Source organism: Myodes glareolus, chromosome 4, assembly GCF_982192425.1.
Source record: "Myodes glareolus chromosome 4, mMyoGla1.1, whole genome shotgun sequence".
In the NCBI taxonomy this organism is placed as follows: Eukaryota; Metazoa; Chordata; class Mammalia; order Rodentia; family Cricetidae; genus Myodes; species Myodes glareolus.
In genome coordinates, this window is record NC_142029.1 from 75,160,615 (window position 1) to 75,167,047 (window position 6,433).

At 42.6% G+C, this 6,433-nt stretch overlaps 1 pseudogene; it reads right to left on the reverse strand.

Annotated features, from left to right (window-relative positions):
- Positions 1 to 1,695: 1,695 nt before the first annotated feature.
- LOC125389082 (nucleophosmin-like) lies at positions 1,696 to 2,582 on the reverse strand (annotated as a pseudogene).
- Between the last annotated feature and the right edge of the window lie 3,851 nt (positions 2,583 to 6,433).

Here is a 6,433-nt window from a genome sequence, read left to right on the forward strand (position 1 = left end):
TCCAGGATTATTTAAATGTGGTGATAGTGAACATTTGTGCCTTGTTCCTGTCCTTAGGGATTCAGTCATCCCTCTCAAGTATGATGTCAGTTATGAGACTGTGTGTGGGTTTATGCTTATTGTCAAATTAAGTAATTTCCTCCTATAGTAAGTGTTGGATTGATATATTTTATAAGTGACTTTTCAACATTCATTGATAAGATCACATGATTTCTCTCATTCTTTCTTTCTTTCTTTTTTTGATACAGGGTCTCATGTAACCCAGGCTTATTATGTAGCAGAGGGTGGCTTTGAACTTTCGATCTTCCTGCTTATACCTTCTGAGTGCTGGGGCTACAGACATGTACTTCTACTGCACCTGGTTTGCTCAGTGCTAGGAATTCCCCCACCTGCTCCCGCCTCGTTTTAGGTGCATCTTGGGCAAGCACTCTACTAACTGTTGTACGTTCTCAGCTCCAATGATTTTTCTTCCTTAGTTAATTGACATCATGGACTACTCTGGTCGATTTTTAGAGCTTGAACTAGCTAGCCTTAAATATTTAGAATAAACCCCACTTGGTCATGATGTATGATTCCTTGTACACATTGTTAAATTCAATTGGCTTTCTTACAATAATATTTTTTTTAAGCTAACTTCATGAGACACTCTAAGCGGGATCCCTATTCCATGCTGCCCCATCCTTGTTGAATCTTGTTGGGATGACAATTGTGGCTGGAGGTTTCTCTCCTACCTGCCAGTTCCAGAACAACCACTCTGAGGTTAATATTAATTACAAACTGTTTGGTTGATGGCTCAGTCGTCTTACTGGCTAGTTCTACGTATTAACTAGCCCATTTCTAATAATCTGTGTATCACCACGTGCCCTGCGGCTTACTGGTGATGCCCTGGCATCTTACTCCTCCGGTGCTTGCTGGGATCTCCCAGACTCCGCCTTCTTTTTATCTGTATCTTTGTTTGGATTTCCTGCATCTTTACTAACCAATGGTAGTAAAACATATTTACAGCATACAGAGGGGCACCCACATCAGACCCTGGCCTCGTGAAAGGAGATGGGGAATCTTCTGGAAAGTGGTGTTAGTGGTTCTGCATTGTGGGGAACTTGAGTATGTAACATGTTGGAAATTTTTCTTCAAGCACAAAGTACAATTTATCATGCTCATGGAGAAGATTGGCTTCTGTCCTGGCTTCTTGAAGAACTTTCTAGGGTTCTTGCAACATCTCTCTGAAGCCCTCTAGCCAGTCAGTCTCTAAGTGTGGTCTGGGGTCTGTCAGCAGGCACGTCCCTGTTTCCCATACTCCATAAGCCGTGTTTAGTTGAGTGTTATTTCTCTCAGCACCCCATTCTTCTAGCTTCCAAAATTTCATATGAATAGCTTTTAAAAAACTTTATTAAATTCCAGAGTTTATTTCACATGCATATTTTTGTTTCCCTACCATTTCCACGTCTGACCGCCACTGTTGCTATGTCCTAGCATAACACTCCATACATACTTAAAACCAAGTAAAGGACGGAGCTCCATCCTTGAAAGCTAAACAGGCATTTTAGACAACACATTCTTGGCAATAGAACCTGGACAAGATTTATCAAACACAGTGGAGAAAATTCTCACTTTGCATTATAAAAAGACAGCCAGATATCAACTGATACAGAAATGATGTAAGATGGAATATTTTGAACTGTTTAAACCATGTTCTTAAAGAGACTTCCTCCACTGCAAGAGATCTTGGATAGCCTCCTGGTTAGTCATCTGGAAGCAATTCTTCATACAACTAATGAATCTGGCTTCCACTTTGGGAAGAGAACCACCTTTTTCTATACTGGCTTGCATTTTTGCCGTAATGTCTTCTATAGAACTAAGTTCTTTTGGTGTTTTAGAGGTTTGTTTTTTTTTTTTAAGGACTCTTGACTTTTTGATTTTGGTGTTGGTGCTTTTAAATCTTTTCCATTTTGGTTTGATTTTTGTGCATTTTTGGCTGGGTTATCTTGCACAGATTTCTTCAGTTTCATCATCATCAAAATCATCCTCATCCTCTTCATCACCCTCATCCTCTTCATCCTCATCTTCCTCATCCTCATCCTCTTCATCCTTCTCATCTTCATCATTCTCATCATCTTCATCATTCTCATCATCTTCATCGAGTTTTACTTCCATCTGTGGAACCTTGTTACCCCCTCCAGGAGCAGATCACTTCCCAGACATCCTTAAGAGTTTAGTTAGCATCCTCCTGCTCCTCTTCTTCCGACCCTGCATCTCCCTCTGCAGCTACCAACGTGCGCAGGCTCTGAACCACACTCCAACCTTCAGACCGCAGGTGGTGTCATCTCAAAGCCCCCAGGGAAAACTGTCGGTAGTACAGACATTTTCAAAGTTGCCGGTGTTACTTTAATTGGGCTGCCTTCATAGTTCATTGCTTCTGCCTTTATGATGTGTAATTTGTCCTTTGTCTCTGCCTCTAACTGCTGCTCACATTCGTCATTATCTACCTTAAAGTGGTAAGTTTTGTCAGCCGTTAGTCCACAACCGAAAAAGTAGTTCTGGGACCTAAGGAGGCTCATGTCTATGTCCATCGACTCTTCCATGAGGTGGAGGCATGTACTTTGGTGTGAAGTTGGATGGAGAAAACTGCCTACTGCTCCTCAGAACAGACATGCAGGACGGAATCACGCCAGGGCATATAAATTGCCTTTTAACCGCCACTTCCCATTTTCATGTGTGTGTGTGTGTATGAGAGAGAGAGAGAGAGTGTGGTGTGCATGTGTGGACACACATGTTTCTGTGCACCTGTGAACCTGTGTGCTTGCCTTGAGGAAGCCTGAGATTGATGCTAGGAATCAGCTCCCCATGGCTTTTTCACTTTATTCACTGAGGCAGGCCAATCAAATCCAGAGCTCATCAATAAGGCTGGTCTTGCTAGCTGACTGGCTCTGGGATTCCTTGTCTGCCTTCTGAGACTGGAATCACAGGTGAGCCACCATACCCACCTGGGGTGTTCCTGAGTTTCTAGAGATCCAAACTTTGGGTTCTCATACTTGTGCAGCAATCCCCATAACCACTGAATGCCAGTCCTGGGCACAGCTTTTCTCTAACTTTGGCCTGTTTGAAGTTCGCTAGTCTTGAGGCTGCAGGCTTGTGTCTTTACTCATGTTTGATGAGTTCAGCCACCATTTCCTTGAACACTTTTCCAGTCTCCCTCTCCCCCTCCTCCCATCCCACAGCTCTGACCACGTGAATATTGAATACCTGTCATTATTTTTTAATCCCACTGTCTTCTGTTGTTCTGAGTGGGTGGGCAGCATCTGTCTGTCTGACCTTGCACCCACAGATGCTGTTCTTTGTTACCAACACTCTACAAACGAATGCATCCAACTGTTAAAGATGCTATTGTGTTTTCAAGTTTTCTAATGTCTGTTATAGAGTCTACTTAAACGTTGTATGTATGTGTATATGCACACACATATATACAGCTTTAGTCTTTATTAAAACTATTTTTTACATTTGTTTTAAGATAACTTGTAATCCATCATTGAAACATTTTTAGGATAGCTTTTTAAAAAATGATCTGCAGATAATTCCAGTGTCTGATTCATCTCAGTGGGTGTTGTTGACTGCCTTTCCTCATTTGCATTCTGATTTTTCTTGATTTGGGGTATTATGGGTGGTTTTAAAATTGCATCTTGGACACTTTATGTATCTTGTTGGGAGACTCGGGTCTTAGCTGAGCTCTGTTTTAGTGGCACTCACTCTGTGTTTAGTGCACAGGAGTCTGGACCATATCTTCAGAGACAGTTGATTTCAGAGCCTTCTGATGTTGGTTGATGTAGGTAGTTTATCTGATGCTGCTGGTGTCTGTCAACTTCTACTTATGTTGACAAGGGGCAAAGGGTGAATTGCTAGGTGTCTCTTGGGGAAGGAAAGGAGTCTCAGGCAGGTGAGGATAGGTGACTATTTCCCCAAGCAATGTATTATTGGTGGATGGCTGCCTCCCACTGTTTCCACCATAGTGCATGTTTTCTACATGTCTCTTTGGTCTGGGAGAGAAATGAGCCAGATCCTCTTCTGCTGCGAGGGTTGGGGTTGCTCTTGTCAGTGGTTCTGTTGGGTTGGAGTATAAGATATTCTGTTACCTGCTCCTCTAGTCCTGGGTCACATTTCTAGGGTTTAGAATTGCATTTCATTGAGAGAGGGAGAGAGAGAGAGAGAGAGAGAGAGAGAGAGAGAGAGGGAGGGAGAGGGAGGGAGGGAGGGAGGGAGAGGAGAGAGAGAGAGAGAGAGGAGAGAGGCAGAGAGTCAGTTCTAAACCATCTTGCCAAACTTGAATTCTAGATTTTTTTTATATTTAAATGTGTCATTTCTAGAAAGCACATTGCTTGATATTTCTTATAAGAAAATTTAGCATGTATGTGCTTTTCTCTCTCTCTCTCTCTCTCCACACACACACACACACACACACACATTGAAACAATGAGACATATGTGTGTGTGTGTGTATGTGTATCTGTCTGCCTACCTGCCTGCCTGCCTGTCTGTCTGTTTGTCTGTCTGTCGCAGCCCAGGAGAGCTTCACACTCATCGTCTTCCGGCTTCAGCATCCTGAGAACTGGGATTATATGTGTGCACTGCCACTCTCGTTTTCCCTTTCTTTATTACAACTTTGATTCATTTTAATGCTCCTTGATGCTATCTTATTTTATGCATTATAACTTTTTGCACTCCCTCCCTTTATTATGTTAATTGGCTAAAGTAAGTTTTATTTTCTTGGATCTGGAGACGTGCCATTCTTCACACGAGAGGGTCACGCATCCTCTCCTGTTTCAATGAGGCTTGCAGTTCAAGCCTGTGAGGGTATTTTCTGGCTCCATTCGATATCAGGTATGGTCTGAAAGACGTGAGTCAAAAAGACCTATCTCTGATGTCAGGATAGCTTTAACGCCCATCCCGTGGTCACACGGCCCTTTCCTCTCTGCCGTGGGGTTGAAATAGGCTGCTTCTACAGCCTGGTGGTGGAATAAAAAGTTATAAAAGAGACACATTTGCTTTAGCTGGCTTGCAGCCAGCATCTGAATGAGAAGTAAACCACTGTTGTTGCAAGCCACTGAGGCGGGCAGCTTGTTACTGTAGCATAACATCGCACATGCTGACTGGGCAAAAGTGATCCGTTCCAGGTAGAATGTTTCTGGTGCTTAGCCTGTTAAGACCTCTCAATTGTATGCATTTTTCTTATTAACTTCTTAAATCTCACTTTTGCTCTGGAAAAGACATGGACCTCTTTCTCACCTCCATGACAGTCTCACCTTGTTCCATCAAGTTGAGTTGCTTCAGCATCTTAGTTATAGGTGGTTGTGGACACGCTTTTGATTTTGACTGTCATTTTTTCTTGTTTATGCTCTTATTTTTCAGCACATTCCTTATTTTTTTATTTTCTTACCAGTATACACTGCAAATTTTTTGAAGAGAATATTCTAAGCTGGGTATAGCTCATGGGTAAGGTACTCGCTGAGGCTGTACACAGTCTTGGGTTTTATTTCCAGCATTACACACACACACACACACACACACACACACACACACACACACACATATAAATAGATAAGTAAAAAAAAAATCACAATATCTCAAAGAGAATATGTTGCGGTCTCACCTATCTGATATTATGCTGTAATTAAGCCTGATATTTAAATATAGGTTCCTTTAGGATAGATAGCGTTAAGGGTTTTTAGGGTGTGTTTTAAACACTGAAATAACACTCTACTGCATTGTGTGTGTGTGTGAGTGTGTGAGTGTGAGTGTGTGTGCATGTACCATGGCCCACATGTGGATTTCAGAGACCAACCAACAGGAATCACTTCTGTCCCCCATCATCTCTGTCTGGGGACTGAACTCAGATCGTCAGGCTTGGTGGCAGGCGCCGTCACCCTGGAGCCCTCTTAGAGCTGGTGGCTGATAACTGAAAATGACATCATCGGCCTGACCTACCGCACCTGCTTGTTCCTTCGCTGCTTCTGTTCTGTTATGCTAGCCCAAGCATCTTCTGACTCTGTTTCCATGGTCATCTTCTCCGTGCTGGGATTCCCAAGTGCTTTCTTGTTATAACGGTGTCTTCCCACTTTAGACCCCAACATCTTTCCTCATTTCTTTGAGAATCTTTGTCATAAAACTATTTTTTTACATTTATTTTGTGTGTGTGTGTGTGTGTGTGTGTGTGTGTGTGTGTGTGTGTGTGTATGAGCTCATCACAGCATGCATATGTCAGGGTAAGAAGACAGCTTTCAAGAGTTAGGTCTTTCCTTCCACCACATGACTTCCAGGGATCAAACTTAGGTCATCAGGAAAGGCCACAAACACCTTTTCCTCTGATCCATCTTGCTGGCCCACAAAGTTATTGTAAGTTCTTGTTCTGCCTAGTTCTCCAGTTTAATCTGTTGCGAGGTCTT